Source organism: Tenrec ecaudatus, chromosome 1 (assembly GCF_050624435.1).
Source record: "Tenrec ecaudatus isolate mTenEca1 chromosome 1, mTenEca1.hap1, whole genome shotgun sequence".
Lineage (NCBI taxonomy): Eukaryota > Metazoa > Chordata > Mammalia > Afrosoricida > Tenrecidae > Tenrec > Tenrec ecaudatus.
In genome coordinates, this window is record NC_134530.1 from 310,321,935 (window position 1) to 310,333,223 (window position 11,289).

Here is an 11,289-nt window from a genome sequence, read left to right on the forward strand (position 1 = left end):
CTCTTTTCTTTTTTTACATTTTATTAGGGACTCATACACCTCTTATCACAATCCATACATATACATACATCAATTGTATAAAGCACATCCATACATGCCCTGCCCAAATCATTCTCAAAGCATTTGCTCTCCACTTAAGCCCTTTGCATCAGGTCCTCTTTTTTTTTTTCCCTCCCTCCCCCTTTAACTCTTACAAATCTCTTAGTGTCTTCTCATGTCTCCATATTTTTTTCTAGCTTCCTCCTGACTGGATGTTGTCGTCTTTCAGGTCAATACTTTCATCCAAATTAATACTTGTCTATGTTTTAGTCTTACTACTCCTCTCTCCCTTCTCCTCTCCTCCTTGATAGAGTGTTTCTTTTCAGGTGAAAACCCATTCTTGAATTTTTGTAATTGTGGTTTCACACAGCATTGGTCCTTTTGTCCTTGGCTAGGTTCATCCATGTTGTGTGGTGTTTTGCAGAACCGTTGTGATTCTTTAACATCATGTAGCATTCCACTAAGTGTACAAAAGTTGACCTTATGGTTCTTTCCACTGCTGGGCATTTAGGTGGTTCCTATCTTTTTTCTCTTGTGAATTGTGCTGCCATGAACATGGATGTGCATTTATCTATTCATTTTGTGGCTCTTATTGCCCTAGGGTATGTACCAAATAGAGAAATTGCTGCATCATATAGTATTTCTATTCCCAACTTGTTGTGGATGTGTAACACCACGAAGTGTCTGTTCATGTTTCTTGCCCATTTTCAAAATTTGTCTTTTTCTTGTTGAAGTTTTCTATACATTTTCAAGGCTAGTCCTTTGTTGAATATGATATTGTCAATATTTTCTCCTAGTCTGTGGTGTCTGTTTTACCCCTTTGGTGTTTTTATGCACATAAGTGTCTAACTTTTAGAAAGATCCCAGTCATTTATTTTGCCTTGTGATGCTCATGTGGGGTTTATTATGTTTAGGAATATATGTTTGTCATGTATTAAGGCCCCTAATTCTGTCTCTGTTTTTTTCATTAATGTTCTTTAGAGTTATGGTTTTTTACAATTTAGCCTTTGATTGATTTTTAGTCCTTTTGTTGTGAGTTATGGGTCCTGTTTCATTCTTCTGCAAGTGACTAACCAGTTTTCCCAGCACTGCTTGTTAAAGAAATGATTTCTTCCCCATTGAATGAGTTGTCCCTTTGTAAACGATCAGTTTTCTGTAGGTGGAGAGATTTGTCTCTGGTTCTCAATTTGGTTGCATTGGTCTATGTAGCTATCTTTGTACCAATACCAGACTGTTTTGATTACCGGACTATGAAATTGAGTAGTGAGAGGCCTCCTCCTTTGTCGATGTTCTTTGGTAGTGTTTTGTTTATCCAAGGTCTCTTTCCTTTCCACATGAAGCTGGGGATTTGTTTTCCATCTGTTTAAAGAATGATCTAGCAGAACTATTAATATTAGAATTATCTGGGAAGAAAAAAATATATTGTAAACAATTTTGCCAGTTTTGATAGCAGAATCTAGGCCAAGACCAATTTTCAATACATTAAATATTTGATAGACACTGCACCCATGCAAGTCTTTCTCCAGATCTATAATAGCTCTGGTTATTACATAAACTAAAGAAGGCTCGCAGAAAACCATACCACTATTTAAAAACCTAGTTCTGGGTGTCCTTCTAGACCCTAGTAAGCATGCATCATGTGACCACAAAAACATAAATGGTCATACAGCCAGAGAGTCCCATAATTCACTGGATTTGCTCAGAGACACTAAAGGATAAGGTCAGGAATCCATTGTACAAGGAAAGGTTCCTCCAGGATAAGAAACACGCAGGGTCAAGATCTAATCTAAATCAGCTGCATAAGCATGTATTCCAGACCAGTGTTTTCAGTCACCATGTGTCCCCCGTTCCTCTGTCTCAATTCAAAACTGCTGCTTCAAGTAAGTCCTTATGACAGTGGTTCTCAACCTTCCTAATGCCGCGACCCTTTCATACAGTTCTTCATGTTGTGGTGACCCCCAACCATAAAATTATTTTCATTGCTACTTCATAACTGTAATTTTGCTACTGTTATGAATCATCATGTAAACATCTGATATGCAGGATATATTTCCATTGTTACAAATTAAACCTAATTAAAGCATAGTGATTAATCACAAAACAAAACATAATTATATATGGTGAAATAGTTCTAATTACAAATAAATGAAATGTCTTGAAGCACAGTGTAGCATGGGTAACAGTCTTCACGCCAGGTACTCATCAGTGGTCATAACTCCATGTGGGTGGACCTGCCTAGAGATGATAGAGGAGCGGTGTCTCGGTTCCTAAAACCTTTGGAAAAATGTGTTTTCTGATGGTCTTAGGTGACCCCTTTGAAAGGGTCATTCGGCCCCTCAAAGGGGTCACGACCCACAGGTTGACAACCACTGCCTTTCGATGACTAGATGAAAGAAGAAGAAATCCAAGTTGTCTTCACAAATAGGAATCTTGGTGTGTAAATGCAAACAGACATGGTCTAGAGCACTGTAGTCCCACCCTCCCATCCTTAATGACAATGGTGAGGGGAAACATCAAGATAGTTTGTCTTAGAATTTCATAGTAAGAAACTTACCAGTAGTTTCTTTAGGTAACAAATACCATACACTGTGTGACTTTTAAAAAAGGAAATTTCTTTCCATCAGCCAAGCTCTGCTTCTCATGGGTATTAACGGCTATTCCTGGGGAGCAAGTGGATCGGCACGGACTGTTCTCCTTCAGGGCGCGACTCTCTTTGTAAGACATGATTGGGGCAGAGGAGTCTCTGAGGACCAGTGCAGCTCTGAATAAAAACGCAGTGACTCAAACCCATGCCGAGGCACCTTGGAAGAAAGCGCTGATATGATCTGCATCCTCCGAAAGTTCCCAGCCTTGTAAGCCCCATGGAGTGCGGTCCTACTTTGCACCCAAGGGGTTTCCATGAGTCAGCACTGACGAAACTGCAACTGGATTATTGGTTTGTTTGATTCTCCTTAGAGAGGATTAGGGTCCTGCACTGCCACGTTGTTAACTTAGATCATAATATCTGCAAAACAAACAAGGAAACTGATGCACTTATTTTCCAGAGCAAAGTCACATTCATGGATACAAGTGTCAAAACTTCAATATATCTTTAGGGGGACTTTTATGAACTGAACTGTGTAGTGAAGGACTCAGTATGTATGGAATATATATTGGTAACAGTTTTGTGGACATTGACTTCACCTATACAATTCAATAGTTCAATCACATCAAGAAGAGTTGTGTAGTCATCACCACCATCGGTTTGGAATATGTACTGAAGGCCTGACACCTCTCTCTGTAGTTATGATGTGCTCAGCATAAACATGTTCTTTTATTATACTGATGAGGTCATATCAGAATAGGCCGGGTCTGAAACCAACATAGCAGAACACACGGAGACACGTGCAGGGAGAAGACAGTTGCCATTGAGAATGGAAGCAGATGAGCCTGCAAGTCCAGGAATCCAAGAACTGCTCTCTCCTAGAGACTGGATAGATGAAGGTCTTCCCCGGGGACCCAGGCTCTGAATTTGCACTTCTGGCCCTTCTGAATAAAGAGAAAAGAATTTTCCATTTTTTAAGTTATACATTTGTGGTATTTTTGTAAATCTTACTATTTGTGTTCAGAATTATCTATTATCCATGATCTTTGCTGCTTTGTTTGGCAAAAGTACTGGAGTATGTAAGCAGAATTTCTCAACCTTCCTAAACATCTCGCTTTGAAGTGGGTTTATTGGATGTTAAGGACTGGGATTAGAGGAAAGAAAAGAGCGTGACATCAAGATAATACCTCCCCTGCTTGGCCTTTGATTACATCTCTCAATTCCTGAAACAGCTCATGGACAAGTTGTCTGGTTCGAGGTTCTTCCAGGGAACCCGGGCTCTTGGTCTGCAGTGGGTTCCGAGGACTACTATTGGTGACTGCTGTTCCCCTTATCACATCAGCTTCCTATCAGGAGTGTAGTCCATTTACTGTTTTGATTGTTTTCTGTTTTATTATCTAGAATAATGTATACACAGGGTCCTGAGTAATTCACAAACATACCGATGAGCTCTTTTTCTTTTCTTTTTCATTTTTGACATGTATATCCTTGTGGTATTAATTTGCATCAAATTTCCCATTTTTCCCTATGAGTCTAGCATATTTTTCTTAGTTCCATTTCTTTTTTTCTTTTTAAAAAATGTTTTAATAGGGGCTCATACAACTCTTATCACAATCCATACATACATCAATTGTGTAACGCACATCTATACATTCATTGCCCTCATCATTTTCAAAGCATTTGCTCTCCACTGAAGCCCTTGGCATCAGGTCCTCTTTTTTTCCCCTTCCTCCCTGCTCCCCCCTCCCTCATGAGCCCTTGATAATTCATAAATTTTTTTGGTCATATCTTGCCCTGTCTGACGTCTCCCTTCACCCCCTTTTCTGTTGTCTGTCCCCCAGGGAGTAGGTCAATTATAGATTCTTGTAATCGGTTCCCTCTTTGAGATGCCTTATACCTGATCCCTTCGACAACTCGTGATCACACAGGCTGGTGTGTTTCTTCCTTCTGAGTTTTGTTCCTTCAGAACTGGATGGCCACTTGTTTACCTTCAAGCCTTTAAGACCCCAGACGCTATACCTTTTGATAGCCGGGCACTACCAACTTTCTTTGCCACAATTTGCTTAAGCACCTATTTGTCCTCAGCGATCGTATCGTGGAGGTGTGCACCCAATGATGTGATTTTTTTTCTGTTCTTTGATGTCTGATAACTGATTCCTTCGGCACCTCGTGATCACACAGGCTGGTGTGTTCATCCATGTGGGCTTTGTTGCTTCTGAGCTATATGGCTGCTTGTTTATCTTCAAACCCTTAAGACACCAGCCACTGTATAGCCGGGCACCATCAGCTTTCTTCTCCACATTTGCTTATTCACCCGCTTTGTCTTCAGCGGTTGTGTCGGGAGCGTGAGCATCATAGAATGCCAATTTCATAGAAGAAAGTATTCTTGCATTGAGGGAGTACTTGAGTGGAGGCCCAATGTCCTTCCACCACCTTAATACTAAAACTATAAATATAGGCATATAGATCTATTTCCCCATCGTCATATATATTTGCATATGTACATGTCTTTGTCTAACCTTCTATAAATCCCTTTGCCTCCCAGGTATTTCCTCTATTTCCCTTGACTTTCCTCCTGTCCCACTATCATGCTCCGTCCCCACCTGGGTTTCAGCGAACAGTCCTGAAAGGGGAAGTGAAGATTAAGGAAAAAATAGAGACAGAAAGTATTGGGAGAGCAACGGTCTGATGGACTGAAGCACCCGAGTTTATTCTACACGCTCCTCATATCCATGCAGAAATAACCCAGGGTTAATTATCTCATTGTTAAGCAAGCACATTTGATACACATAGCAACCCTATTTTCTGCCAAGGCAGACATCCTTGAGAAAATTAAGCCACTTGTTTTTCCGAGGCCTTTCATACTTTCTTGTCCTTGACAGTCTGTTCCAAGCGTAAAGTCACAGAAGAAATCAGCAAACACTGACACATAGGTCATGAGACTTCTCGGCCATTTCAAGGCTGAGTCCTAATGGCCTTCAACAACCACTTCCTTACCTGCCACCTCCCCCTCTCCCATTTCCCCCCAGAACTGTCGGTCCCATTGTTTTTCCTCCAGATAGTTCATCCAGCCTATTTTATTTAGACAGACCTGCAGAGATAATAACATGCACAAAAACAAGACAGAGCAAAACCAAGCAACAATATACAACAAAACAACAACAAACCACTGACAAAGAACAAAACAAAACACAACAAGAAAGAAAAGCTTGTAGTTAGATCAAGGATCATTTGTTCAAGTTTAGGAGTATTTTCCAGTCCAGTCTGATGAGGCACCATGCCCTGGCCCCAAAGTTCACCTTCAGCATTCCCTGGGGACCTTGCCACTCCATTCCCTTGCTGTTCCGCTTCACTCCCCGAGTACTTTGCCTCGGTGTGGTGGGATGAGGTCGGGCGCAATTCCCACACTTTGTCTCCGGTACTGTCCCCCGCAGGGCCATGGGTCAGTGAGGAACGTCATGTCTCATAGTGGGGCTGGCCATATGGTCCTCTCTGTGGACTGGATAATCTAATTGGGTTTATCATCCTCAAGGCCTGGTGGGCCAGTATGTGCTCCACTCTCTCCTACTACCCCTTCATCTTCATCGTGTGTTCTGATCAGATACATTTGTCTCCCAGAGCTGCAGATTCAATGCGGTCCTTTGAAATAAATTCTTCTGGGGAGAGGGGCAGGCATCCACTTAGTATTTGGTACTGGGGCCAGCCCCCAAGACCTCTCCACTGGTTCCCTACTCCACACCAGAAAGTTGCATTCACACCTTGGGACACTGGGTTGAAGTCTGGTCCCTCTTTCCTTGTGGAGATACAAACAATACCATCCCCTTGGGTGGGTTAGTGCCCCATGCCCCTGCTACCCATTTCTTCCTTATTTTCATCCTTTTTTCCCCCTTTACCCACCTCCTACCCTGTTGTCTACCATGTGCATCCCTGGATTTGATCTGGTCCCTGCCATACTACATGGTCCTCCCCCAAGAATGTTTGTATACAGTAGCTTTTTCTCTATACCCCTTTTGAATTTTTTTAATGCTTACCTCAGCAGGGCCATGTTGTACTTGTCCTTTTGTGCCTGATTTACTCCACTTAGCATGATTTCCTCCGGTTCTTCCCATGCCACTATGTGCCTCATACGTTCATCACTGCTTTTTAGTGATGTGTAGTACTCCATTGTATGTATATACCACAGTTTTTAATCCTATCATCAGTTGATGAAAATTTGGGTTGCTTCCGACTCCTTAAAATTGTGAACTGTGCCGCAGTGAACACTGGAGCACAGATGTCTGGCCTTGGTTTGTCTCTTGCTTCCTCTGGGTATATGCCCAGGAGGGGGATTAATGGATCGTATGGTAACTCGATTTCCATCGGTTTTAGATATCGCCAGGTCGATTTCCATAGTGGTCACACATACTTACAAGTCCACCAGCAGTGGATGAGAGTTCCTGTCTCCCCACAGCCCCTCCAACACTTGTTGCTTTCTGATTTTTTTGAATTGGGCTACCTTTGAGGGTGTTAGGTGGTACCTCATTGTTGTTGCAATTTGCATTTCTCTTATGGCTAAAGATTGGGCACATTTTCTCATATGTTTGTTGGTCATTCGGATTTCTGCCCCGTGAGACTTCTGTTCAAGTCCTTTGCCCACCTCTCAAGTGGGCTATTAGTTTTGTTCTTTTTGGAAGCTAGCAGAGTATTGTAGATTTTAGTAATAAGGCCTTTGTCTGATGTGTCATTGCTAATGATGTGGACTCTCTTATTACTCTCTTGGTGAATTCTTTCGATGTACACAGGTGTTTTATCTTCAGTATATCCCATTTGTCAATTTGTGCCTCCTCTGTGTGTGTGTCCTTCCCTATTTCTGATAGCCAAGTATTTCCTGTGCCAAAATTCTCAAATTGGTCCGAATTCCCTCATTGATGGCCCTAATAATTTGGGGTTTAACTTCAAGGTCTGTGATCCACCTTGAGTTTATTCTTCTGCACTGAGTAAGATAAGGGTCTTGTTTTATTTTTCTGCAGGTAAATATCCATTTTTTTCCAGCACCACTTTTTAAAGAGGGCATCTGCTTCCCATTTGATATTTTTGGGGCCCTTATCAAAGATCAGTTGTCTGTATGCTGATGTCTTTATATCTGGGTTTGCAGGTCTTTTCCATTGGTCTGAGTAGCTGTCATTGTACCAATACCATGCGGTTTTGACAACTGTAGCTACATAGCATGTGCTAAAGTCAGGTAAAGCAAGCTGTCCCACGGTGTCCTTCTTCTCGAGGAGTTCTCTGCTAATTCTGGGCTTCTTCCCTCTCCATATGAAATTGGTAATCAGTTTTTTTCATTTCTTTGAGGAAAGATGAGGGTAATTGTATCAGGATTGCATTAAACTTATATAGTGCCTTTGGCAGAACTGACATCTTGACTATATTGAGTCTTCCAATCCAAGAGCATGGGATATTCTTCCATTTGTTGAGGTCGCTTGTAGTTTCTTGTAATAGCGTTCTGTAGTTTTCCCCATATAGATCTTTTGTTTTGTTTTTTTTAGTCAGGTATATCCCTAAATATTTCAATTTGTATTTGGCTATTATGAAGGGTACCACCTTTTTGTTCTCCTCTTCTGTGGTTTTATCTGATGTATGTAACAGTCTGATGGACTTCTGTTTGTTGACCTTGTATCCTGCCACTCTGCCAAACTCCTCTATTGCTTCCAGCACTCCCCTTGTGGAACTTTTGGGATTTTCCATATATAAGATCATATCATCTGCAAATAACCATAGGCTCACCTCTTCCTTCCCCAGACAAATACCTTTGATGTCTCTTCTTTGCCTTATGCTGTTAGCTAAAAGCTCCAGCTATTAGATAAGAGTGGAGACAAGGGGCATCCTTGTCTGGTCCCCCTTTTCAGTGGGATTGTGTTAGTCTTTTCTCCATTGACTATCATGTTGGCTGCATGGGTCCCATGCACCTCCATATCATTGTACAACCAATTTATCAAGTCTATATAAAACATTGTTGAAATTTATATTGGAATTACATTGAACTAATAGGTCAATTTAGGAGGATATCATATCTTTGAGATTAATTATTATTAATAAATGTGATACATTTCTCGGTTTATTTGCATCTTGAACGTCTGTCCTGGTGTTGGCCATCCTATCTTTCTAGCTCTTCCAACAGTATCTAACCACTCTAACAACTTCTACTATTTTTAGAAATGTTGTGTGTTCCACCTGCTTGTTATATTCATCATTATATGAAAACATTTTCTTCTTCTTTTCTTTAGACATTCATTTCCACCATGTAGAACACTGGCAAACATGAGGACCTCCAATCAGGTATCTGAATGTTTTAATTTAGGTTGTACCCCTTATATCTTGGCTGATTTGGCGGGGGTATTGTTTCTCTAGGCCTCTCATTTCACCTAAGAATTTACATTTATGATTTTCACATTCCTATTTCCCTTCCAGCAAGTTCCAAATCAATATATTCAGGGTTAGAAGCCTCTCCCATGACAATCACTACCTTATTAGATTCAGGAATCTTGACCTTAAAGTGGGCATGAATTAACCCCTTGGCATATTAATAAGCAGGGCATTTTTGAATCCAGAATGTTTGCCAGTGTGGTTCACATTTATCTAAGGTTTTGTACTCCTGTAAACACTTACAGTCTTGGAAATCTGAAGGAGGGTCATTATGAGTCAGCATTGACTCCATGGTGAGGTTTTTTTTGGAACTTGCGTTTAAAAAGAGTTTTCTATACATCGCCGCATTCAATTCTAGTGCTCTCTCCTGCTGACTGCATTCATTATTTGCTCTTCAATTCCCCTTTGCTGCCCAACCCCTGGGCCCCCTCTTCATTAATCCGTTATTGGGTCTGTGCATCATTCACCCCTTCTGTGGTTCATAACCTGGGAAACGTAACAGAAAAAAATTTTTAAAAATAGAATAATAATATAAAAATAAAGAGTAAGAAAGAAAAGACCATCTGCAATATTAAAATAGGGGGGGACAAAATTAATTTTTGTTTTGAATCAAGCGAGAAATATATAAGGCTAAAGCAAATTTAGGTTGGGTCAAGAGGGAGGTCACCTGACCAAGAATCATTTCATACCGCAGTTCCATAAACCATAATCAAGTTTAAAATAATCTCCATCTGATAGGAAAGCAGCTCGTGAAGGACAGCTTTCAGAAGAGCCCTGATACCACACTCTTCTCCCAGACAACAATTATTAAAGCAATCATCCTATACAGGTAGAACTAGACAGATCCATTTTAGTCTGCAGGCAGCAGAGCCAGTGAGCAATGGAAGCTAGAGAAGACAGACCGCTCATGGGTGACGTTATCTCTGAGACATACTCCTCACAAAACCAAGTGCATGTGATCATACAGTAGAATTAGGATGGACGACTTCCTAATTAATAGTTGAGTGTCAAGTTTGATGATGCTGTACACTTGCCAAAAAGTTATAAAATTTTTAATAAATATGTACTGTTCCCTAGGCAGAGGAGAGCAGGCACTCAAGGGGCCTGTTTGAATGAGTGAAGGAGGGGAGAGTGACCCAGTGGTTTAGTGCGGGTCATGGGTGGAAGCAGGATTTCATACGCAGACAGGACTTCTTTCCTTTGAACTGCCTGCCATGGGCAAAGGGAGGGAGGGAGTCCATGAACTTTCTTGCTCTCATATGGGGCAAAAGGGAAAGAGGGAATTGTAGGTTTGAAAGTTGTCAGCAAGTTAAAGATAAAAATGAAGACAGATTGTTTTAGGACAATGTTATCAGAATATATAGCATCTTCTGTTTTCTTTTTCATTATTACTTTGCTTATTAGATTGCATATGTCCAATTAAATCACAAGCAACCCTGGTGGTACAATGTCTTAGTATTCAACTGCTGAATGTGACTTTGAATGCACCAGCCCACTCACACCTCAGGAGAAAAGACCTGGCAATTTGCTCCCATAAAAATTCCAGCCTGGGCCTTTCCCATTCTGCAGGTCTCTGTGTCCTCACACCCAGGAGATGTCTCAAGAGGAGCTCAAGATGGGGGGGCTGCGGACCCCATACCAGGCCGCCCCCATGCAGTCCACCATGATCAACATCCCGAGTGAACCCCACGTGCCTGACCACATCGTCTGGTCCCTCTTCAACACGCTCTTCCTCAACTGCTGCTGCCTGGGCTTCATGGCCTATGTCTACTCCGTGAAGTCTAGGGATCAGAAGATGGTGGGCAACATGATTGGGGCCCAGAGCCATGCGTCCACTGCCAAGTACTTGAACATCTTCTCTACGGTCCTCGGCCTCCTGGGAATCCTCATCTTCGTCATTCTTCTCACCACGGGCACAGGGATGAGTTTCCAAGCCCTGTCACAGATGATGGGCCAGCAAGGCCACTAGCCATTGCACCATGCTGTGTCCTGAACCTGCTGGATGACCTGACCCCTCACCTGCCTGCTGCCGTTCCTGTCCACAGCCATTCCTTCATGTATTTCCATCTCTCAGCAAGCTCAATAAAGCGCCCTGGTTTGTAAAAAAAAAAAAAATTCAGCCTTGAAAATCCTCTGGGGGCAGTTCTCTGCCTGACAGGGTCCTTCTGAGGCCCAACCAGCTTGAAGGCACAGAACCAAGCAGCAGCAACAGTCACAGCAAGGAAGCCTCATTTAGATTAAGTAAAGCAAGGTAGTATTTTTCA

The 11,289-nt window shown here is 41.8% G+C and overlaps 1 pseudogene; it reads left to right on the plus strand.

Moving 5' to 3' along the window:
* Positions 1–10,619: 10,619 nt before the first annotated feature.
* On the plus strand, positions 10,620–10,994 carry LOC142441867 (interferon-induced transmembrane protein 2 pseudogene; annotated as a pseudogene).
* The last annotated feature ends 295 nt before the right edge of the window (positions 10,995–11,289 follow it).